The 25,775-nt window shown below is 49.0% G+C and overlaps 1 long non-coding RNA gene across 1 annotated transcript; it reads left to right on the plus strand.

Annotated features, from left to right (window-relative positions):
* The first annotated feature begins 11,223 nt into the window (after nt 1-11,223).
* LOC118631220 lies at nt 11,224-18,532 on the plus strand. Its single transcript, XR_004959748.1, has 3 exons — nt 11,224-11,404; nt 15,875-16,081; nt 18,106-18,532. It is a non-coding gene; the product is annotated as an uncharacterized LOC118631220 (long non-coding RNA).
* Nucleotides 18,533-25,775: the final 7,243 nt, after the last annotated feature.

The following is a 25,775-nucleotide window of genomic DNA, read 5'->3' on the forward strand; positions in this document are numbered from 1 at the left end:
GACCACAGTAACACTGTGCATGGACAATGCAGGCCAGGCACCCTGGGCATTCTGGCTGATGACACCAAGGACTCGAGGGGGCTCTCCTCCCCCACCTCCTGCTGGCACACAGGTTCACAGTAATAAGTGAACCCTGGGAACACAGACAAAAATGCTTGAGAAAAAGGAGGGGGACAGAGCGGATTGAGAGCTCAAAATAAAAATGAGTTTTAGAAAACAATGCTATAATACTTGCACACACATTGAAGAGACCATTGACTTCACATTTTTATTTACATATTTTAAAGTATGCCTGCCTGATATGGTTGTTTCTGGTGATCACAACCACTGGCTCCATTTCTGTCCTCGGCTTTCATTCTGGCTTTTCTCAGCCAATCTACACTCATCAGTCTCTTTTATTAAGTCCAGGCTCAAAGCTCATACAGGGAAGAACAAGTGAAACAGGGCCTTGCATTTCCACACTGAACCTAAGACTAGATTAAATGTTGACCTAGTTATAATATATTTGCCACAATTTTGAAAATAAAGAACATAAGTACAACAGCACACAGACTTCGTGTTCAACATCTAGGCCCACCTGTAGCGCGGTGTCCTCACTGACCAGACTAGTTTCTCGGTCAGGGTGTTTCTCGATCAGATGGGCAAGGATTCCACACCTTCAGGATGGTTGTCTGGCAACTTTACCTACTGTCCTTCAGTACAGCTGGATGTAGATCACTGTCACCCTAAGATAATCCCTCAATGAACTTGACTGGTGTTTTGTACACTATATGCATGTTTCCCGCAGGCTGAGAGACTGGCCAGGCATGAAAACTTCGGATCAAGGACCCTCTCCTGCTATGCCACGTGATATGACCAAATGCTGGCTGTTCAACCCTGTGAGCCAGTTTTTAACACATGTAAAATGAAATTTTAATTATAAAATAAGTGAGTTCTCCCAGGCATTAAATCCACCCATAAGTCCACCCAACCATCCACAGATAGGGTTTTCAGGGGTTGAATGTGCTATCAGAGGGTAGGGGGTAGAGAGATGGGTGAGAAGGGAGTAAGAAGTACAAATTGCCAGTTATAAAAACAGTCACGGATGTAAGTATAGCATAGGGAATATAGTCAATAACATTGTACCAGTGATGTATGGTGTCAGATGGGTACTAGACTTGTCGAAGTGATCACTTCCTAAGTTATATAAATGTCTGATCACTATGTTGTGCACCTGAAACTAATATAATATTGTATGTCAACTGTAATTAAAAATAAAAAGAATTTTAAAGAGATAATGCATTTAAAGTACTTCATATAATGTGCCTGGGACCACACCTGTTCCATAAATGGTACAATGTCAGCTATCACCGCAGCAGTTATGTGAGGGCATCACCAGACGTACCCTTCCCCAGTAGCAGGATCTGTGATTAGGCTTCTCCATTGCAAACGTGTTGGTGGTCCCTGCCTGCCAGACTAATTAAGCTCACGCTTTTCATCCTGCCGCATGCCCTTCCCTGGGTCATGTCTCTGGAGCACACACCTTCCTCACCTCCCATACTGCTGTCATCTCATTTCGCCTGAGTCCCTGCGCACACCCCCACTGTGTGAACCTGTTCCATGGTCATTTCATGCTTGTGTAGCTGCTGAGATGTCCTCTGCAAGAAGCCTTGTTTATGCAGATGCTGGCAAAGTGACATAGACGTCCTTGATCAATAAATGCCTGAATAACACCTCAAAACTGTATGAGAATTTAAATTTACTCATTACCCTGAGACTCACTGATGAGACATATCTATATTTATTTTTAAATTACATTTTCATAGGTAACTTGTTTACATGGTTTAAATCCGGAGAGTAACAGTGCTCCACTATGAAAAATCCTCCTCCTGCCCAGCCTCCCATCACCTGTGCATCCTCAGCCTCCCCACGTGCACATGCTGTCCTTGGTTTCTCAGGGCCCTCCTAGGAAGTCTCTGCCGGCTGGACACAGAGATGCCTGCCCCCTCCGGGACAGACTGGTGTCTGGTGGTCTGCTGCATGTTCTGCATCGTCACTGCTTGTGGACTGTGGATGCTCGGTTCTCAGATAAACATGCCACAGAGATCTGATCCATCCCCAGAGCACCGAGCCCTGGGCAGGTTAAGCCCTCACTCTGGGCCATGACGGAGCCCAGCTTCCTTCCATCTCAGGAGGAGCTCCTCTCCCTGCACTGTGTCTAAGTGAATCCCATGCACTTAGCTAGTTATAATAGCTAAGGTGGTTTTCCAGTTCAATGTTAGTATGAAAGTCCTGGGCATAATAAATATAGGCAGTTTAAAAATAAATTACGTTAATTTCACATAAGGTCATAAAGTAAGAAATGCCTTGAAACCCCTGTACAAATGAAGACTGTGCCCAGAAATGTGACACCCAGCATCCGTGTGTTCTGTGCTAATTGAGGATTCCTCCACAGCAGAGCCTGTTGCTATGGACACCATCCCCAAGAGGAGGTGCAGAAAATTCCTCTACACATTCACATGTGCCAGAAGAAGTCTGCATATTTCCCCATTAATTCTCAGAGATAGCACTGTGTGTGGTGACTTACATGTGAGGATGTGGGTGTGTGGAGTGGAAAAGCCTCAGCCATCACTGCAACAACTGAGCCATGAGACAAATATATTTACAATGGTTTCCACAAGGCCAAATTTTAAAAATCCCCTCACCAGCCAAAGCGAACTGATCCCTGCCTGTGCTAGGGCCCCTCTGTGGGGCACAGTCCTCGCTTGTCATCCATGCAGCATATTCTGCTCTCCCCGACTGTGGCCACCAGCCAGCCAGGCAACACGGCGCCATGCAATCCACTGAGTGCTGCAGTGTCAGGTTCAAGGACCACTTCTGACAGTGCCGCAGTGTTCTCGCCACATCCCTTGAGGGACGGCCCTGCTGTGCACATAGTTTAGAAACGATGTGGTGCACAGCACACGCCCCAACACCGATACAGGAGACTCCCGCCTCCCTGGCTACACACTCCCACCCTTTCTCTCATGGCATATGAGCAGTTGCTTTTATGTGTTCACCATGCTCTTATGTTTGGATTATTTTCTTATTACAAGATGCTAATTTATCTTCTTGAGCAAGACTCTACCAGCAGGGGCTGGGTTAATAGTGACTAGACAACATTTTCCTTGTAGAGTTTTCCAATCTTTTTCAAAGGAAGACATGATATACTATCAGGCATTCCTTACGGATCACCTGCTCCCAGGACGGAGCGTGTCCTGTGGGCATGGTGCTTCCTGCTTCAGGAGGAACCAAAGCAAACCTCACCCTGGTCTGTCAGGCAAGTGTTGTCAGGTTTGGTGCTTCGGGTGGGGAGAGGGGGGCAATCGAGGGAGTACCAACCTGAAGTTCCACCGTTACAGACGCTGTGGTGGGAAATGGTTTCTGTACCACTGGGTTCTCCTGGAGCCCACCCAACCCTGCAGATGACGGAGTAACCTCTGATCAGTCTTTTTCAATTAGTAGCTTTCAGGTGCATTTGTGAGATTCGTTTTAAGAGAGTTAGAATTTTGATACTAACACAGCCTGAAAGTCACTAACTAATATAGTATAAGACTTTTTTTTATTAAATGATAAAAATGAAAACTAACTGTGCTGCTCAAGTTACATTAAAACCATATTATCTCCTCAAAATAGTACTATGCAGTTGGGGCACATAATTGATAAGCTCAAAATGCAAAAAAAAACAAAAACAAGAAAAAGTGGAGTCAACCAGCCAACAAGCCAGCCCCACGCAGAGCGCTGCAGCGCGAACCAGAGGCACCAGCTCACCGACCTCAGGTCTCCGCAGGTGGAGGGCGGCCCACCGTGAGTGACAGCCAGGCTGCACCCGACCACCACATCAGGGGAAGACATCAGAAAATTAAAGTTTCAGGTAAGTATTAAGTAATACCCTCAAGGGGTAAAACTAGAAAGGAAAAATACAAATAGTGCATTTTAAGGAGGGGACACTGCAGACATTTTCGGCGGACAAGACGTCCTGGAGAAGCCCACGTCAGCGGTACTGGCATGAAGCTGGCTTCCCAGGGGCCCAAGCAGACATCACAGACACGCATGTGTTTGTAGCTATGTGTCTGACACCTACTGCTTCTCGTGACCTTTGTGCCATTGGTACCTCACCGTTCTGCAGTCATAAGTATCAAGCCTTTGAGCGTAACTTAGAAACACCCACCCCAGGCCTCAGTCCACTGGGCACAGTTGTCTCAAATACAAGTAGATCCTAGATGGAGACAGCTGTGCCCAGTGGACTGAGGGTCAGGCCTCAGTCCACTGGGCACAGTTGTCTCAAATACAAGAAGATCCTAGATGGAGACAGCTGTGCCCAGTGGACTGAGGGTCCTCCACGGCCCAGGCGAAGGGCATTGGGGAAAATTTCAATACTGTGCCTGGAGAAGTTAATATGGTTCCTTATATGGGTCCATCCAAAGTCTTAATCCTTAGCAACTATTATTGTCCCTAAGGGAGAAATCTTCCCTCCCAAGTAGAATCTCAGGTCATTCAGCCCAATTACAAAATCCTTCAACTGGAGACATCAGATTACTATTGTAAAATAATACACTGGATCATAGTCATAACCCATTTTATTATTCAACAATTAGCTACTTATTCTCTCATATTCTGTAATGTCACATACTTTTATTTATTAATGGCTATACTTTATACCTAAGACAAGAATGACTCACATGATCTTCAGAAATGTAACCTACCCGTGTAGTTTTGCGAAAGTTCCCATGTAAAATCAGCCAAAGTAAATAAGCACGTCAATAGGGACTGTGAGGGTCTGAAGCCTCACAGCCTCTCTGTGCTCTGGGAGGTGCAGAATCACACTGGACACAACCAGGAGGGTGTGTGCTCTGTGCAGGGTCTGCTGTCACTGTGCTGTGGCAGGAGCGGAGCACAATGAACGACCCTCAGGCCTACAGAGGTACGAGGTCTGCTCCTCCCGCTTTGTTAGCCTGGACTTTAGAGGGATAATAAAACTGTGTTAGTAACATGGGTTCCCTCTTCATTTACACCCATGGCATGTGAGCATCTGCTTTTATTACATGTTCGCTACGCTCTTATTTCTTTTCTTATGACAAGATGCTATTTTTTTTAAGCGGGACTGTATTAGTGGTGGCTGGGTTAATAGTGATTAGAAATTTTCTTCGTAGAGTTTTCAAATCTTTTTAAAAGTCATGCAAGTTACACTCTTGAGAATTCCTTATAGATCACTTTTGTAATTCTACATATTTTCAGAGATTCTTGCCAGATCCGAGGATCCCAACAAATCACCCTAAGAGATAACGTGAGATAAAGGTGGGATTCTGTGTATATCTGTGAGGTTCCTATTAGGGAAAACATCAGCCTAAATATATGCAGTGCATCTTTGTATCAAGAAGGGAGGACTCATTACGATAAGTAAGGACTATGTACTTTCTTCAAAGCAATTCTTGGTGGAAACCAAAATGAAACACCTTCAAGTTGAGAACCCACCCTCTGATTTACGCCACGTGACCAGTGCAGAGGAGTCTAGGGTCCCTGTGTGCTCACTAGGCGAGAGTGCAAACACTCACGCGCTGGGGTCAAGCCCCGAGAAGGACACTGAGCACAGGCTTCCTTTGCAGACCTTTCCATTTTTTTTTTTTTTTAAAATAGGGGAATATCCTAGAGAGAGCCAGATAAAGGGTTTATTGTAAACGGCGGCACTTTTTCTTTCAACTGGGTTGTATATTCAGTATAGCCTCTATAAATAAGATCTTGATTAAAATAAAACCTTTCTCCATGAGTGAAATCCATCATGTCCCTAACTCCAGGACTTCAACAGCTACACTTAAGTATTCAGAACATGTCTCTCAGTTTCTTAAAAACAAACAAAAATAAGAGCATTTAATACACCAGGGACCTCACAGCCATTTCAAATGTAATATGTCCAGTGTTGGGCTTGTCATGTGCCCCAAACCTGCCCATATCCTCCAGCAAGTGACCTACTGATGTCGGGAGGCTCCTTCCACTGTGCGGAGGCTGGCCATGCGGCTGAGAGCACGGCTGGGAGCTGACAAAGAGAAGGGTGCAGCTCAGCCTGGCTCAGCCCGCTCTCTAGGATCAGTCTGCGTGTCCCACCACGAAGCAGAGATCACTGTCCTGCACCGGCTCACAGCGTGGTGAGGACTACCCTGTATGAAACAATGCCTATGAAGCACTAGCCCAGGGTCTGGCACATAGTTTAGAAACAATGAATAGTGGGGGGAAAAAGAAACAAATTAGAAACATAACTTGTGACGCCTACATTGACAGCCAGGCCCTAGCAGAGGGCCCCAATGCCACACAGCCCTGCCAGCGATGTCAACCACCACCCACTCAGAGTCAGGCAGGACTCTGTAAACCACAGCCCCGGGGCCAAATCTGGCCCAGAGCGACCGCACTCAGAGGACTCGCATTCCGAGCAGCCTTCCACGCGAGAGTTGAAAGCCCATCCTGACACATGGATACTCCCACTATCTGAGATGCATGGAGGAGGGACCGCGCTGCTAACTGCTCAGCTTAGCCAGATATTCAGAAGGTTTTTAGAGACAACTAGGCAACGCCATTCCTACTTCACATGCACCCCTATGTTGCATCACAGTGAACAGAAACACCCCTCTGTTCTGCTCCACTATCTCCTTGACTCCATCCTAGCCTCTTCCTGTTCACCTGGTGGCTGGGGTTCTCTCCACATAGGACTGCCTCCCCTCTGGGACTGCCAGCTTGCAGGGAGTTCTTTGGGAGGGCACAGGGACCTCTAGATATCCCTGCTTTCTCTCACCACACTAAGTGACACTAAGCCAGTGGAAGCCACTCTTTGGTGAAGGCATTGGAAAGCAAGATTGCTTAAAGACCAGCTAGCATGGGGAGGTCATGACCTCAGTCACTGCAGAGAGGCTACGCCCATTCACCATATGTTCTCAGTGCTCTCACCCACTTGCCGCATCACCATCATGCTCACTGTGCCTGATCCGGGCATCTGTGCATCAGACCCTACGAACTTTGTGTCCTTGCTCTGTCCTGTCTGACGCTGAGTATCTGTGGGCTCTTAGACTTGCAGGCTGTATCTGCCATCCCTGCCATGTCTCTGTGACACCGCGCAGGATGTCACAGACGGCTGTAGTCGAGCCCTGAGTGTGAAATGCGTTCCCCTCTTCAGGCTGTGCGTGCTGTGGCCTGGCGGTCCCTCCCTCCGTCCTGCCAGCACTGCAGTCCCCGTCTGTATTCTGGAACAATCAGAAAAGGGCAAAGGGGCACAAGCTCAACTCAGTCAGTTCTTAACCTGCTCAAAGTCTGTGCGTTCTACTTCACCACTGTCAAAACTGTCCCTCAGAGACAATTATAATAATCATACGGTATGAAGGCTTTGACTACAAAGTCCTATTTACACAGACTGGTCCACGTTAACAGAGAGGCTGTTAGGTATGGCCCTGCTAGCACCTTCTCTGAACATCCCCCCCAGGAGAATTCCATGGAAGGGAACCCCAGGAATTGTCAGGAAGCTGAGTAGCACCCACATAACAGCTGAGGTAGCCTCACCCCGAGTCCTGCTGTAGGCCCTCCTGGGAGGAATCCTACTGCTGGTCCCTCTGGGAGGGAGGGGACACATCTGTGAGCCCTGAGCAGCCCACATACCTTGCAGCTGGTCACCAATACTGAAGGGGTCTTTGGGGAAGTACTCAGACTCCAGAACAATCAAGACCTCTCCCCGCTGTTCACAGGCACTGACCCTCCATGTGTGCGTGGGCCCTGCTGCTGTCACGGGCCCGACTGTGTGGACACTGCTTCCTTGGCATGTCCACCTCGTACCAAGAAGCCTCTCCACTGAACAGAGAGCAACAGCATGTTCCTCTCAAGCCTCCTCACCACATCCACACAGCACATCTTCCCCAGAGGGGGGTGGAAGGGAAGTGGAGATGGATGTGGCTTTAGAAAACCAGGTGATGAAATGAACAGGGAATTACATGGGATTTGAGGAATTGGGAGGCATTTCCATGTATTGGTTTTGAGAAGTTATGGAAGAACAAGAGAATTCATAAATAAAGGCAAATTTAAAGATCCTTCTAACAAAGAGAAATTATGCCTGTAGTGAGTGTAAATAGGAAGTCTTACTATGATCATGAGATACAGTAGAATGAATTACATTTGCAATCACCTAGAACCAAGTAAAGACTGCTATAGAAATGTACAAGAGTGGGTGGATCATGCCTGAGTATTTACTTTACACACTTGTGCATAGTATCCCGAAATGCCCAAGTAAGGAGACAAGCTGGACAAGGGAGCGTTCAGCCTCGGGCTAAGAGTTTGTATGCAGGTCCCCGTCTGGGGGCCTCTCCGCTGGCTGCTGTGCTGGGCGTTCTCCTGATTCCACCTTACTTTCTCAAAGAAGACTTCTCTACTTCATTCCCTTCTGTGACACTCAGGCTCATTTCTCAAACACAGATGTTCCTTAAACCCATGTCCTTGCCCCTCTATCGTACCTGAGACCCCGGAAGTTCTCAGCACGACGAAGGCCCAGGCCCTCAGGCTGGCAGTCCTCGGAGTCCTGTGCAGCTGCCTCTCTCTCTGCCTTCCATACTCAGCTCCCCTGCAAATCATAGCTTCAAAGGTGGGTCCCCAGGGAGTCATGCCTTCTGGTACGCTCCCCTGTGTAGTTCTGTCTCCTGACTCTTTGCCAGTCCTGTGACTCTCTTTCCAGGGGTACAGTGCAGAATTGGTGCTGTGTGACTTCCAGCACTCGGCTGTCAGATGCCTTACAGCCTTTACATGGGGGCATCGACCCCCAGGGAAGCCAATCACATATAGCTTTGACCACTGTGAGGTTGGGGGGTTGGAAAACAGACTTTTTTGACCTTGTGTTAAGCACTCTCAACCTTGTGTTAAATGCAGTCTGGAAATCCTAGCTGGGGGGGAACCTGGCCCAGGTGTACTGGGTACTTCATTTGCATGTGTATAAGGGTTTGTTATCTTTTGGCTTCAAGATCTCTTCCCATAAAAGGCAAGAGACAAAGCTAGGGCGACTGCAGTAATGCCATCTCAAGGAAATAATTTACTTAAATCCACTTGTAACCTGGGGGTACCAGTCTGCAAATAAATAGGACTGCATCCTGAGATCTGGAGCATTTGCTACCTTGCAAATGTCCCCCTCACTCCAAGCAGCGTGTGCATGTAGTTTCACTGCACTGCACCGATCCTGGCAGGCTGAGACAGCGACCACCTGCGATCACCATGCCTGGAGGAAGCCAAGAGAAGCCACGTGCAGCGAGCAGGCACAGCCCTGGCCTGTTTCAGCTCTCAGCTCAGGGCCAGACGTGAGAAAGGATCACCTTGGACATAAAAGCAGACACCCTGAGGAGACTCCAGCTGCATCTGCACATTGTCAGCAATGGCATGAGCAGCTGTGCTCCCCTGACCCAGAGCGGTGAGAGAGGACCACCGTCTGGAGCCCTGTCCCTCTGCAGGCCCCTCACAGCTGTCCTCCTTCCATGCCCTCTGCCCAACTTTTGCTAGAGCCTCAGGTCTCTCACCTGGGCCAGGCAGCAGTTTCCTGGCTGTCTCATGATGTCCTCCACCTTTAGTAAAAAGGACAGAGAGAGAGAGATCTTCACCAAATAAGATGTGATCATCTCATTACCTTAAAGACAACAATCATCTGACAAACTTCCGGGATGAAGACCCCGGAGAACCACCACATGAAGCTGGCAGCAGCAGAGGGCCCGGGTCCGCTTCCATGCTGCCCTCCTCAGGACCCGCAGGCGCCTGACCAGCAGGGGTCAGCAGGGTGACATCCTGGATGGCAGGGCACAGGTCCTGCCCTAACACATGTAAACACAATCTGATGGCATTCCCTTTGGATGCAGGTTTTCCCTGGCCCTTAATTATTCTCAGTAAATTATATGAACTGCACTGATTGGAGGAGAATCATCATAATGAGCTACAAGAAAATATTAAGCATACTGGAATTAAGAGCTAGATGACAGTGAGTAGGCTGATGCCCACAGAAAGAAATGGCACTATCTCAAAGTGATGGAAGTAGGGTCACTAACCGCTGGACATGGGAAGTTTGAAAATCAGACAATGCTTCTCATTTTTTTAATGCTTATTATTTTGCTTGGGTTTGGAAAATGAACTCAACACAGTGACAAAATACTGTATATATGTCCACAAACACACACATACATGCTCATGTAGACACACACACTCTATGATGAATATCATTACTTAACAGTTTTTGTTCCATATCTGTATTCAGTCAACTATAATGATTCCTGAGTCCTATCTCGTTCCAAGGCTACACGAAGAGTTATAATAGAAATTATGGGATGCAAAAGCATCCCCCACAATAGAATGGCGCCCAATGAAGATGGGAGAGTAACTCAGAATAGAAAAGCTGATGGGATCCTATAAGCAGTACGTGCCAATTTCCTTCAAGATACTTACTGTGAAGAATTGTTTAAAAAAATTCAAGCATAAGTTCAAATATATTAATCAATAAAATAACAGATACATCTTAGTTGAAGGCATAACTGAAGGGAGCTTAAGAAAAACACTGACACATAAAAACTGAAACGAACTATTTCTTCAATATTATTTGAAGGTATAAATAAGGCTGAATAAGCTATCAAAATCATTGATCTCCGAAATGTCTAAAGAAATTGTACTCAGGTACCTAATAACCATAAAACCAATTAAAAGGAGACCCTAATTTAAATTAAAAAAGGTAAAGAGTTAAAACCCAGTTTTATGGTGAGCTGCCATTTGAAATATTTGAAATTTTCACATATTTAAAATACTGCATGAAATAACAGCAAATTCTGTCAAGTACAGCCCCCTACGTACTATCAATCAGTGTAAAATAATCACAGCTATTTTTTCTTGGAGGTCCCTGTCCGATAGCCTGGGGACTGGTGCCAGGCAAACTGCTGGACCATTACCTCCTTACCCAACCTTAAACCCCGCCCTGTTCCAGGAACTGTTTGCCCGGGGCTTATAGACTCATCCCCTTACTACAGAGGCTCCCATGCGTAAACCCGCAGGGCCAAACCCTAACGGACAAATTCCAGCTGCAACAGGCAGATATAAAAATCACAAACCCCAGCATCGGGCGCGGCTTCTAGGACTCGACCCCCAGAGTCTGTGAACCCGCCCGGAGTGTACCCAATCTGGTTATTCGGCTGTTTGGCTCTCCAGTCTCTTCTCATCTTTTTGGCGGCACGTCGATTCCTTACATCTGGTGCTGAAACCTGGGAGGAGGGTTTTGTGACCCGGCCAGGCCTTTTTGGTCGAGATGAGAGTCCCCCTCCTCTCCCTGCGCCACCACCCGTCTTCTGGATTCAGAATCTCCCTCCACCCAGCGCCGGCTCTGGAGCCTAACTCCAAAACCGTAAGTCGTTTCACTTTCTCCGGGGTTTTGATCTGTCGCCGGGGCTCGGGTCTCCAGTCCAAAACTTGGCCAAGTCGGGACGCCCCCGCCTCTCCACCAGAGTTCCAGGAACTCCCCGGTCTAAAGCTGCTTCCAGGGATGCCTGAGGCTCCTTCACGACCCTCCCGTCAGTCCAGGGACGGGCCTCCAAAGGGGACGCCTTTTGTATGTCCGTTCTCCAGACACTCAAGGCCCCTCTAATCCGTCGCCATGGGCAATTCCGAATCCAGAATCGACCCTAAGATCCCCCTCGGGTGTCTCCTCGAAAATGTTTTCAAATTAGGATATTCTCAGAGCCTACACAAGAAAAACTTATCTTTTTGTCCCAGGTTGCCTGGCCTCAATATACCCTAGATAATCAGTCTCACTGGCCCCCCACCGGCACTTTTGACTTCAATGTCCTTCATGACCTTGATAATTTTTGCCAGCGCACCAGGAACGATTCTGAGGTCCCTTATATTCAGGCTTTCTGGGACCTCCGTTCCCGCCCCGACCTCTGCTCCCATTGCTCCACCCTTCAGATCCTCCTTGCCCGCACTGCTCCAACTCCTCCTAAGGTTTCCTCCGTCGGACCCCCTCCTTACGCCCTTCCCGATGACCTCCCAGACCAGTTAGCCCCCCCCCCCAATTCAACCCCTTGCAGAAGAACGACACACCCCTAACAGCCTCCCAACCGCTCCCCCCCAAGATGATCCCCTTAGTTCCCCTGTCGCTGCCCACACCCGGTCCCGCTCACCCACAAGGCCCGCTGTTCTCTCTCAAATCGAAAGACGTCTGGGCTCTTTCTCAGCCGACCCCTCCCTATACATCAGGAAATTCCGGTATCTGAGTCAGATATATGATCTGACCTAATATTCGGGTTATCTGTACCTCCACCCTAACCCCTGAAGAACACGAACGCATCTTTGCAGTGGCTCAGCAGCAGGCAGATAGGGACCACCTAGTAGACAATACTGTCCCCCTCGGCAATGAAGCAGTTCCCCAGGACGATTCTGCATGGAACTATCAGCCCGGCCCTGGATCTAATATCCCGCGCCGGAACCTCATGCTCCGATACCTTCTTCGGGGTATGGATGCAGTCTCCAAAAAGGTAGTCAATTATGATAAAATGAGAGAAATCACCCAGTACCCTGACGAAAATCCAGCCCTCTTCCTTAATCAACTTCAGGACGCCCTAGTCAAGTACACCCGCCTGGACCCAGGGTCACCTAATGGGGCCCACTTCATCTCCCAGTCCGCCCCTGATATCAGAAAGAAACTAAAAAAGGCTGAGGAGGGCCCTGAGACTCCCATCCAAGACCTGGTAAAAATGGCCTTTAAGGTTTTTAATGCCCAGGAGGAGACGGCTGAGGTGGCCCGCCAGGCCAGGCTCCAACAGAAGGTAAGCCTCCAAACCCAGGCTCTGGTTGCTGCCCTACCAAACCCAGGCTCTGGCTGGCAGGGGACCCGAAGAAACACCAGGCCCCCAAGGGGGGACTCCACTTGCCTCTGGGTGCCTGTTTCAAGTGTGGCAAAGAAGGCCACTGGGCCAGGGCTTGCCCACAGCCCAGGGCCCCTACTAAGCCTTGTCCCCAATGCAAAATGATGGGACACTGGAAGTCGGACTGCCTGACCCTGGCTCAGTCCTCGGCACCTCAATGCAGGGGAAATGAGACCCAGGATTTCCCAGCGTTGGAGCTACTGGGGCTCATGGATGACTGAGGCAGCCCTGGTTCTGCGACTCTAATTACCCTCGCCAAGCCCAGGGTCACGCTCTAGGTAGCGGGTAAGTCTATCTCTTTCTTGATAGACACAGGGGCTACCTACTCTGTCCTCCCCTCCCATTCGGGCCTCACTCTTCCTTCCCAGGTTTCAGTTATGGAAATTGATGGGTTCCCTATCACCCCCAGAGGGATGGCCCTACTTAACTGCATCTTGGAGGGCCATCCGTTCTCCCATTCTTTCTTAGTGATGCCTGCCTGTCCAGTTCCACTCTTATGGAGAGACATCTTATCTAAACTCCATACAACCATCTCTTTCCTCCCCCAGCAACTGCATCTAATCGCATTGCTCTCTAGCCCTACCCAAACTACTACCTCAACCCTGCCGTCCAGCTCTTACCGGCAGTCTACCCTGGGGTCTGGGACACGGACACCCCTTGGTTGCCTCACACCACACCCCCATTCTTATCAAATTAAAAAAACCCTCATCTTACCCCCACCGCCCTCAGTTTCCCATTTCTCAGGCCCACCGACTAGGACTCCATCCCATTATATCTAAACTCAGAAGTCAGGGCCTCCCCATCCCCACCAACTCCCCCTGTAACACCCCCATCCTGCCTGTTAAAAAACCCTCGGGGCAGTACCGCCTTGTCCAGGACCTTCGCACAATCAATTCAGCAGTTATACCCATTTCTCCAGTAGTCCCAAACCCCTACACCCTTCTCTCTCATATCCCCCCCTATACTACCCGTTTCTCAGTCTTCGACCTGAAGGATGCTTTCTTCACTATCCCGCTGCACCCTGAGTCCTACTTTCTATTTGCTTTCACCTGGGAGGATCCGGTCTCCAACGTTTCCCAACAACTAACATGGACTGTCCTCCCTAAAGGATTCCGGGATAGTCTGCACCTCTTTGGCCAGGCTCTTGCCCAAGACTTAACAGAGTGTGATCTATCTCCATCCACTCTCCTTCAGTATGTGGATGATCTTCTCATCTGCTCCCCCTCTGTGGGGGATAATATCTCAGCCACCACCGCTCTCCTCAACTTCCTTTTCACCAACGGTTACCGAGTGTCTGCACAGAAAGCCCAGATCGTGACTCCCTCGGTGACCTACCTAGGGCTCCTTGTCACCCCAACACACCCAGCGATCACCTCTGACAGGTTGCAGGCTCTTTGGAACTTGCAACCCCCGACCTTGGCAATGGAGATCCAGTCCTTCCTTGGACTTGTAGGATTCTTCAGACACTGGATCCCCAATTTCGCCCTCCTGGCCAGACCACTCTACCAAGTGGCCAAGGACACCCCCGAAGGGCCCCTGACCTCCCCCAAGGAGGTCCATCGGGCTTTCCAGACCCTCCTTACGGTTCTTTGCTCTGCTTCGGCCCTTGCCCTCCCCAATCCTCAACGACCTTTTCTCCTCTATACCAAAGAAAAACATCACCTAGCTATAGGGGTCCTAGTCCAGCCGGTTGGCCCCACCCTGGTTCCTGTTGCCTCTCTCTCCAAGCAGCTGGACCCCACTGTTCATAGATGGCAGCCTTGCCTCCAGGCCCTTGCAGCAGCGGCGGAGCTCACCACTGAGGCTCTGCAGATCAACCTACAACAACCCCTCCAGGTTTTCTCCCCCCACCGCCTTACTGACCTCCTCTCACATCAGGCTCTGGCCCACCTCGGGCCCTCTAGACTTCAGCTATACCATCTCCTTTTCATAGAAAATCCTTCAATCTCCCTTTCTAGCTGTGGCACCCTCAACCCAGCAACTCTTCTGCCCATCCCTGACCGGCAAGTCTCCGCCCACTCCTGCTTGGAAATCTTGGAACATCATCAGTCTCCCCGGCCTGACGTGGTTGACCATCCCTTGCCTAACGTCCATCACACCCTCTATATTAATGGCAGCTCCATCCTGGACCCCTCCGGGTCCAGGCAGGCTGCCTATGCTGTGGTCACTGACTCTAACATCATTGAAGCCCGACAGCTCCCCACGGGCACCACCTCACAACAGGCTGAACTGATAGCTTTGACCCGTGCTCTCATATGGGCGAAAGATAAAATAGTCAACATCTACACTGATTCAAAATATTCCTTCTTGATCGCACACTCCCATTGTATGATCTGGAAGGAACGAGGCTTCCTCACCACCAAAGACACCCCGGTCCTGAACAGAAAACTCATACGGGCCATCCAGCTCCCCTTGCGGTTAGCCATTATCCACTGCCGGGGCCACCAGACTTCGAACTCCCCTATAGCCAAAGGAAATGCTTTCGCTGATGAAATGGCCCAATCCACTGCTCGTCTGGGGCGTGCTCCTACTATATGTTTTCTTTCAGGAACCGACACTCTTCCCAATACTCATCCGCCGAACTGAAGTTTCTCCAGTCCTCCCCTAGGGTCCTCTTCAAGGATGGATGGGCCTTTCAAGAAGACCTCCTGATCCTTCCAGATGCCCAGAGGCTGCAGATACATCCACAAGTCTCTCCACATAGGTCCCAAAGCCCTTCACCAATTCTTATCCCCGATCCTACATCCTGACAAGCTCCAGCAAACTATCCAGGCCGCACACACCTCATGCTCTGTCTGTTCTAGGTCCAACAGCCAAGAGGCTTGCCATGTGCACAGGCCCCTCCACCAGATGCGGGGTCACCTGCCAGGACAAGACTGGCAGATAGACTTCACCCATATGCCAAAACACAAAGTTTAAATACCTGTTAACCATGGTTGATACCTTTTCAGGTTGGATTGAGGCCTTCCCGACCTCCTCAGAAACTGCAGAAACCGTGACTACCCACTTATTAAAGGACATCATTCCACGCTTCGGGCTGCCAAACTCCATACAATCAGACCATGGACCGGCCTTCATCTCCAAAATCACCGAGGCGGTCTCGGCCTCTCTCAGCATTAAATGAAAGTTACATGCGGCCTACCACCCCCAGTCTTCAGGTAAGGTTGAGAGGGCCAATGGCCTCATCAAGGAACATCTAACTAAACTCAGTCTAGATCTCCGGCAGTCCTGGCCTGATCTCCTACCCCTGGCTCTGACTCGCCTGAGGGCTGCGCCCAGAGGACCATCCCACCTCAGCCCCTTCGAACTCCTCTACGGTAGACCTTTTCTACTGTCAACTCCTTCACCAGATACCCCACCTCCTCTAGCCTCTTACCTGCCTTATCTGTCCCTCCTTCGCTCCCTACTCAGGGAACACGCAAACCGGACTCTCCCTGAACCGGACCCAGACCCAGAAAACGGTCCCCCTCAACGAATCTCACCAGGAGACCAAGTTCTCATAAAGGCCCTATCCTCCAAACCCCTGAACCCGAGGTGGGAGGGTCCCTATACAGTTATCCTGAGTACCCACTCAGCAATCAAGGTACTGGGCATCTCAGCCTGGGTTCACCTCTCCAGAGTCAAGAGGGCCCCCCATCCAGATGGCTCACACTCCTGGACAGTCAGCCCTACTGGCCCTCTGACTCTTAAGTTTTCCCGCTGTCCTCCTCACTAAACCTCACAGGTTCTATCTCACAGAAAACGGAACAAGCAAGGGCCACTTCGGAACCCAGTACTGCAGCAACCCAAACAAACCCTACTTACTTAGCTGGCTATTAGGCACCGCAGATTGTCCCCCGGCAGGATGCCAATCAATGGTCTATATCAACTTTAATGATTTTAAGGACCCTGCCACAAAGAACTGCGCAGCCCCTGCAGTCTGTTTCCTCTATGACCAACCCTCTGAATGCAAGGAAAATTCTTGGCACTCTTGCATGGGCTGCAGATGGAGCTCCTGCAACATCCATGCTGCCCAACGATACAAGACTCCCTTTTCCCATGAACGTCTTCACTTTTCCAATCCCAACGGCAGAGGATTCACTTTAACAATCCCTGACCCTTGGGATCCCCGATGGACGACTCCCCAAAAGGGGGCTGTCTACATGAACCGCCATGAAACCTGGCCCTCCACACACATTTATGTATGGCAGTCCTACGTCCAGGTCCAGAGTATAGTACACCATGAAATACAGGCCCAGGAATCAGTACTAACTAAACAACTCAACACCAACACCTCACCCTTCTCCTCGTAACCCTACTCCAGGAAGGGTTAATGCTAGCTCACCTCACCAACACCTCACCCTTCTCCTCGCTAACCCTACTCCAGGGAGGGTTAATGCTAGCTCACCTCACAGGCATCAGCACTCTCTGCTCCTGTCTCACGTGTGCAGCTATTGGCAGGCGGCTCCTTACTGCGGTCCCATTCCCGTTCCCCTGAATTCCTCTAACAAGGCTCCCACCCACCTCTCACCTCTTTCTGGGGTCAATCTCTATTCACCCCCAGATCTCCAACAATTTCTTTTCTGCTATAACAATGGATCCTCATCCCTCTGCGACCAGACAATCCCATCAACCTCTAACCTGACAGTCCCGGATGGTTTCTTTTTTTGGTGCAACAATACACTTTCAAAAAACCTCTCCATGACTCTCAATCCCTCTCTTCTCTGCCTCCCGGTCACGCTGACTCCACAACTTATGGTTTATACCCCTGCTGAATTCCAGGAATTGGGAGGAGGAACACTCGCACACTCCCTAATCTCTTCCGCCCGGCTTGCATCCCAGTTCCAGCTAGCCATTGACAGCTCAGCGGAGTCCCTGGCCTCCCTTCAAAGACAAATAACCTCTCTAACCCAACTTTCTATGCAGAACCGAAGGGCTCTGGACCTCCTCACAGTGGAACACGGAGGAGCCTGTCTATTTCTTGGGGAAGAATGTTGCTATTATATCAACGAATCAGGTTTGGTAGAAACCCACATTGAAACCCTCCACCAGCTAAGCTCAGAACTTAAAAAACAAAAGTTCTCAGCAGATGCCTCCTCCTGGTGGAATTCCTCCATGTACTCCTTACTCTCCCCCATCCTCGGCCCAGTCATCCTCATAGGAATTATACTGCTAATTGCCCCGTTTTCTCCGCTTCATCCAGAACCGATTCGCACGGCTCACCCGGACACTAGAGGTCCACCAAATGATGCTGCAACAACAGTACCAGCCTTTGACCAGTCCCCGGACTCAGATCACGCCGACAGGGCCCCCTCCCCTGACATCACTCCCATTCAGCTGGAAGTAGCCAGAAAGACAACCTCGCCCCTATTCCTATACCACAGAGTCGGGGAATGTCCGATAGCCTGGGGACTCGCGCCAGGCAAACTGCTCGACCATTACCTTGCTTACCCAACCTTAAACCCCACCCTGTTCCAGGAACTGTTTGCCCCGGGCTTATAGACTCACATGCTGTTACGACAGAGGCACCCATGTGTAAACCTGCAGGGCCAAACCCTAACGGACAAATTCCAGCTGCAACAGGCAGATATAAAAATCACAAACCCCAGCATTGGGCACGGCTTCTAGGACTCGACCCCCCGGAGTCTGTGAACCCGCACGGAGTGTACCCAATAAAGCCTGATCTGGTTATTCGGCTGTTTGGCTCTCCAGTCTCTTCTCATCTTTTCGGTGGCGCTCCGATTCCTTACAGGCTCCACCCCCCCCCCCCCCGAAATGGAACTGCAATTACTGTAACAAAAAGAAAAAAGTACCTAAGTTTAGCCATCATTGCTCAGTTACCACTCCTTCCCACAAAGATGAACCACCACAAGGTAACATCAAATGCATACTCGACACGCTGTATCAGGCTAGCACTCCGCATCCCCATAATAAAATGAAGAAGGTTAACAAAATAGCTAGCCCTCTCGTGAAAGGAGAAGACTAAGTTAGGAGCTCTGCGGGTGACCAAGAGCAAGTGCCCAGGCACTGAGCTGCCTCCAGGTCTAAGACAATGTGTGCCAGTGCAGTCACTCGGTTAAATACTCAGCCATGTAGTTAGGCAAAGACCTGGAGATGATCACGCCCATCTACCAGCTGGCTGGGTTAGCAGTCTCACGGAAGCTCTGCATACCCATAGACACAGCCTCATACTGACAGAAAGCGGGACACGTTTTGCAATGAAACAGAAAGGGTGTGTGTCGGGGCCACACGCATGTACCAAGAGCAGCGTGAGAACAACCAGCTGGAACAAGTGGCAGCCTAGCTACACGGCCCCGAATACCACAAAGTGCTATTTGCCACATAAAGAGCCCCCTAGGAATTCACGTTCACGGTAAAGTGACTTCTGAAAGATGTGGTGTAAGGTGAAGACTCATATCTCATCTTATTTGGGAGTCACTGACCACTAAGCAATTAAAGAAAACTAAAAATTCAGTTGTAGTGTAACAAATATATTAAAAAGGTATCTCAGTGCAGGACCCTGAATTACCTCTTCGAATTCCAAAGCACGTTTCAAGGGTTAAATGGTCTTTTTCCACACTGTGAGAAAGTCATCTTAAATACTTCAGGAGGGGCAGTGTGAGTGCCATGTAGGGCCAGGCTGGGTTGAAAACCAGTTCACGTGCTTGTCCCTGGCTACTGACAGGCCCGAAAAGAAACATTTGTGTGTGTGAACGTGTGTGCACATGTGTGTTGTATGTGTAACAGGGAATAAAGGAAACTTGGAGGCCTGTGCACCTCACTGGAATGTGGTTTTGTTAACAATCAAGCTCACTTCAATGGGCTTTCTGTAGGAGGGATGCATGCTGCCTGCTCCCTTCACCTTGGCCCTGACAGGAAGAGGTCTATGCATCTGCCCACTCAGCTCAAGGAAGCACAGCCTCCACCAGCGGAACGCGTGTCCCCACATGTATGCAGGCTGTGTGGAGGAATAAAGCACACTGCTTTGTAAGGGGCCTCATGGCTTCACTATAAGGTAACTTGTTTCAAAAAGAGTACTAACCTCTCTGTTTTTCTCCTCTTCCCACTACATTAAACTTTTCATTACAGGCTTGGTTTTTTTTTATTTAAAAAATAATTGTAAAGTCAAGTCAGAGCTCGTCCTTTATGTCACCATCTTAACCCTGAGTCGTCACGCCCTGAAGGCGTGCTGCTCACCCTGGTGAAGAACAGGGACAAGCTGTGTCCCTACAAACACCCTCTGCTGTGGAGCTGAAAATCAGGAAATCGGGAAATCTGGACAATGACTTGTTCAGATAGAGCAATCTGTGCTTATTAAGGGTCACACCGGGCTCTTCACTCCTGGCCGTGGAGAAGCGTGTGCACATCACACATATGCACACACACATGGGAAGGTGCAGGGTCCTCCTCTCACCGGAATAGCAGGGCTCCTAGCTCACGGGAAATACTGGGTATCCACAATACCCAACCTTCCCTGAGAGGGCACCATGGGAGCGGTGCTTTTAATCTCATTTACCTGCTCCCCAATTCCATCTGAAAGTCAGTTCTCGGAGCCAATGTGAGTTTCAGACCCTCAACCACCAGGGGGTGGTAGCTGCCACAACCAACCAGGCCACCCAAGGAACCTGGTGCCTCACAGAACTGTTTCTGGGGAGGAACTCAAGATGCTGCCTCTGATCAAGTCCGCAATTCCGACTGATTTAACTGCCAGGTTTTTACATTTTTATCATTCTATATTTAACTCTTTAAAATTATTTAACATGAAAAATAATTGTGCCTAGTGGTTTTTATCGACTTTCCCTTTAATCACTTAGAGATAGAACAGAACCAAATCCCAGCTGGTTCCAGTTCTCACTTTGAAAGCATTGGTAGCTCTGTCAAAAACACGGTCCTCTGCCAGCCCACCAATGTCCTTTTCCAGAACCCCCCGACTACCCCTCACCTCCCCAGAGCAGGAGGAAGAGGAAAGAGCCAGTCAGCATGGGTCCTAGAAGCCATACGGCATGTCAGCCCCTACTTCACTCTGCAGTGTTTCTCCTTTCAGCAGTTTGTGGATTTGCTCACAGTGCTCACGTCATGCACACACATGGTGACAAAGTCATGGCAGGTCAATTGCAGGCTCATGTGCTGTCACCAGCCTCAGGCTATCCACACCTGAGTCCCAGTGCTACCTGCACCTACATATGTGGTCTTGGAGAATTTATTTGATATTTATATGCCTGTCTGCTCATCTGCAGTGTGAGAATTGCACTATGTCTTCAAAGGAGCTGGGGAGGCCGAGAGCATTAACACCAGAGCAGCACCCAGAGCAGCACCCAGAGCACAGTCAATGGCTGATGCCCTGGGCTCTGCTGTGCTCATAGCCTGTCTGCATGTGCCGGCCACCTGCTGAAGCAAATTCGCACCCTCTCTGTGAGGACTGGAGGACATGCGCAACATCTGTATGGTACTATGCTTTACAAAGCAATTCACGTACAAGGTCAAGTTCTCAAGAACCTTAATGCTCTAAACAAAATAAAATATTTAGAGCAAGATGCAAATTACTTGCGCTCTGGCTGTGGTATAACCCTGGGACACAACTATCGATGTGTGCGAGCTGCAAGCTGTCCCTTCTCTTCCCTGTCAGAGACTACTCTGGGTGTCACACAGCTTTCTGTCCTTCCCTCCTGAGAATCCCGGCTGTGCCAGAGGGTTTCCTAGACTTTTATAGAAAACTATGGGACTATGGGGGAGGAGGGTAATGGGGGGGGGGGGGAGAATATGCAAGTGAGCCCTGGAAGACTGACCAGACATGTGGACAGGGCCTTGTGAGGCTGTCGGAAGGAGCGGCGTGGGAAAGGGAGAGAGAGGACATGGGGCAGGTCTGGGAGAAAGAATGGAAATCAACAATTCTGTGGAATGCCCACCCTGGGATCCCCTCTGAGGCACCCAGCAAGTATAGAATTGCTGGACCCTGTGTCTTTGGCTGTGGAACCACTCTTAGACGGGGTCACGAAGGCTGGCCTATCCTGGGTTACACTGTTTCTGTCTATTTGGGGTTCAATGGCTGTTACTTGTTGGAGCTGTTCTGTGCCTTTTTGGTGGGTAAGCATGATACCACTCCCACCTTCTCCCAAAGATATCTCAGCCCTGATCCCTGGAAGCTGTGAATCAGGCACGTGGGAAGAAATGACAAAGGACTTTGCAAAAGTGGTTACATTCATGATCTTGAGGTGAAAAGATTGTCCTGGATTATTGAGCATGCCCAAAGTTGTCACTGGGTCCCTGTAAGGGAAGGAGGGGGATAGGAGAATCCCACAGAGAGGTGTGGCAATGGAAATGGCCACTGAAGGTGCTGCCAGGAGCCTAGGAGTGCAGGTGGCTCCAGAAGGGGGACGAGGCCAGAGAAGACTCCCGGAGCCTGAGAGGAAACACAGCGCCACAGACCCATTCCAGACGCCTGACCTCCAGAAGTGACAGAGAGTAGACATGACGTTGGAGCCCCGGAGCAAGTGGTAGTCGTGCAAGCAAGCGACAGCAGGAACTTACAGAGAGGCCTTCACAAAGATGCTGCAAAAGCCCCTGAGGCTCACAGGTGTCTCCTTGCTGAGTTCTCACTGCTTCTTGGGGCCTTCAGCCCAAGGGCTATGCTACACAATGTGGTTCTCACACAAGTTGGATACAAGAGCCAGGGAGCAAGGTTGGGAAAGTATTACAATAAAACTACCAATAATTGTTGTATTTGTACAATGTTTCAGGATTTAAACAGTTTTTACGATCTGCTGAATCTCGTGATTGTCACCACACCATTTGAGGTGGAAATGCAGGGTGCTAGTCCATTTCCTCAATGAGACACGGCTGCATGGCTGCTTTCTTCAAGCAGGCGCTGCTTCCAGGGCCCAAGCTGAGGTCTGGACAGTTGGTCGGATGCCCCTGATCACACTGGCCACCTGATGTGCAGGGCGGGCCACCTCGAAGCCCTTGCTCCTTATGCAAGTGGTCAGGGCTCCTGATCTGCAGGAGATTGCATCCTCCACTGTTTTGTTCGACAAACATAGAACAGGTGAACTCCCCGTGTGACTGAATCCCCACAGAACCTCAACTTGGAAAGGCAAACTTCACCCACAGTCAACTGAGGATTCCTTAACAGGCAGCTGAGGTGTAATCTTCCAATATACAGAAATGAAATATAAAACATCATGTCCAAGCTGCACTGTGTCTTATCCCAGGCATCTCCTACCACCTGCAGGACAAGACAGCTGGGCGTGTCCCTGGGGTGTCACTGCTCACACACCCCGCCTTGTCCAGTCTCGAGGGCCAACGTCGTGGCCTCCTTTCTGCTCTTTCTGCCACAGTGGCCCAGGTTGAGCCCTGCTACAAAGACATACCCTTAGATCCATATCTGACTCTGCATAAACCCTCCAACAATGCCACACTGTTCTTAAGAGAAGCCAAGCTCCTCAGCAAGTTCAGAAGAAACTCAATGACCCAGGTCCGGCCTCCAGTTCCAGTCCTACCTCCCACCCAGGCCCCAGGCCTCATCTCAATGGCCTCCCTCAGTTGCTCAAAGACACTTGGTTCCCTCTAGAATAGCGGTTCTCAACCTGTGGTTCATGACCCCTTTGGGGGTCAAACGACCCTTTCACAGGGGTCGCCTAAGACATAACAGTAGCAAAATTACAATTATGAAGTAGCAACAAAAATAAGTTTATGGTTGGGGGTCACCACAACATGAGGAACTGTACTGAAGGGTTGCGGCATCAGGAAGGTTGAGAACCATGCTCTAGAATATCCTGGTTCTCCTGCCTGAAGCCGACCCTCCTTCATCCCCCTGGTTAACTCTGGTTCATCTTCAGATCTCAACGAATATCTTTTCAACACCACAGACTAGACCAGCAACGCTGCGATACTCTCTTACGGCCTTCCAAACTTGGTACTGTTTCTAATTATACCACTATGAAATTTCAGTCTTAAGTACAGCCACGTTACACAGCATTTGTAACTTCCACTTCATACAAAAATTCCACATCCCCATGATCTCCCTGAGTAAGCAATGATTTTTAAAATACAACCTATGCAAAAGATTAGGAATTTCAAATAGTCCTTGGATGTACAGAATAAGAATGACAGCCTTCATCATCTCCTAAGTTCTCTCCTCAAAGCAAATCAATTAAGAACGTTTTGTGATTCTTTTTATTGAAAAATAAGCATATATATTTACTTGATTTAAACATGTACCCCTATGAAACTGTGATCCCACAGAGCAGGTGATGTGTGCCCTTGTTCACCTGGGCAGACGGGTCAGGTGCTGTGCCCAGCATATAACATGCTCAATATACATTTCTTGAAAGTGTGAGTATTGAGACATGTAAATATATATTCCTCTCAGGTATACGAAGACTTATATGGAAACTTAAGCTTAACAAAAATTATGAATTAGGAAGTAATTTAAAATATAATACAATATTTTTGTTTTTAAGAGAAATAATGAAGTGTTATAAAATGGTATTCTTTTCTGGTACACATTGTGTTGTAGCTGATTAAGGGAGAAAATCAGAAGCAATAAGAGAACTCAAGTGCTCCAGACCATTCATATTACAAAATCAACCTCCACAACATCGAATATAAGGAAGCAAGTCCGAAGCTGAACTGGTCATATTTCCACTGACTTTCCAAACACACACAGTTGTATCTACTCCAGCCACAATGACACAAATCAAGAATCAGTCTTGAGAATAATGGCATATGTGACCTACAAAACATTTCCATTCGGAGTGCATTGATTCTTGGTAAGTGTATTTCCCGCTGTCAACAAGGGCTGGTGAGGCTCAGAGGCCCTCACTCAGCAGGAAGAGTGGGGATCTAAGCACCACTCTTAGATCACACAAGATCCAGTTCCCCATGTATTCCGCCAGCCTGAATATACCCCATGTTCACCAGAGAAGAAAATCCTTTGTCTTTCTGGTCAACCTGCTGAGGCCACCGTAGCTCCTTCAGCAGGTTGTTTTGAGATATGGAGATAGCAATCTGGCCCACCAACAATGGTGCACATTATCATACCAAATGTATTACAATGTCTGCACTAGATTTGTTCTGAATTAAAGCAACACCGTAGTTCCAATTAGGAAGGATGCTTCTAGGCTGGAGCCCAGAGGAAAGAAGGGGGCTGACTGGGCTAGGTTTGTCAGACTACTCCATTCTCCCCTTGGCCTGGGACAGGTCAGGGAGAGGGAGCCTAAGAAGTCAACACAGGTGCCACTCTGATCAGAGGAACGAACTCAGAAATGGGTGTGCAGCTTCATCTGAACCAACGAGAAACAGACGTCTGCTGCAGCCTTTCTCCTTCTGCTCGTCTTCCAGAAATGCCTCCCTCTAAGGCTGCACCTGCTGCTGTGGGGGTGTCCTGAGTGATGAGTCTTCGTCCACGGGTTCCATAAGTTCACACGTTCATGTACTGAGTTTCCTTAGAGCAGGAACTACGTCTATATCAGCATTTCTTCTGACTCCTGAGATTTTCTTTCTGTGACTTGCAGAGAATGTATAACCAACTAACTGCATTATCTCTGTAGTGTACACATCAAACACGTCCACACAGTTCAGACCAGCAACAGCTCCTCATGACGAAAACCCCAATGTTTCTCTACTCCACATAGCTCTCTGGCTCATGCATTTCTGACGAGCTAAGCTGCTATGCAACATCAATCAAACGAGTAAATTCTGCTTGAAATTGTATACAGATTTTAGAGTAAGATTTGAGATACACACATATGCATATACATACCATCTGAAAATCTCTTCTGCAACTAGCCAACGAACCCCTCACTGACGGTGATGCTGTTCACTCTAACACAGAGCAAAGGACTTGTAAAAGCTCTTGTGCTTAGAGGCGACACA

Source organism: Molossus molossus, unplaced genomic scaffold (genome assembly GCF_014108415.1).
Source record: "Molossus molossus isolate mMolMol1 unplaced genomic scaffold, mMolMol1.p scaffold_m16_p_15, whole genome shotgun sequence".
NCBI lineage: Eukaryota > Metazoa > Chordata > Mammalia > Chiroptera > Molossidae > Molossus > Molossus molossus.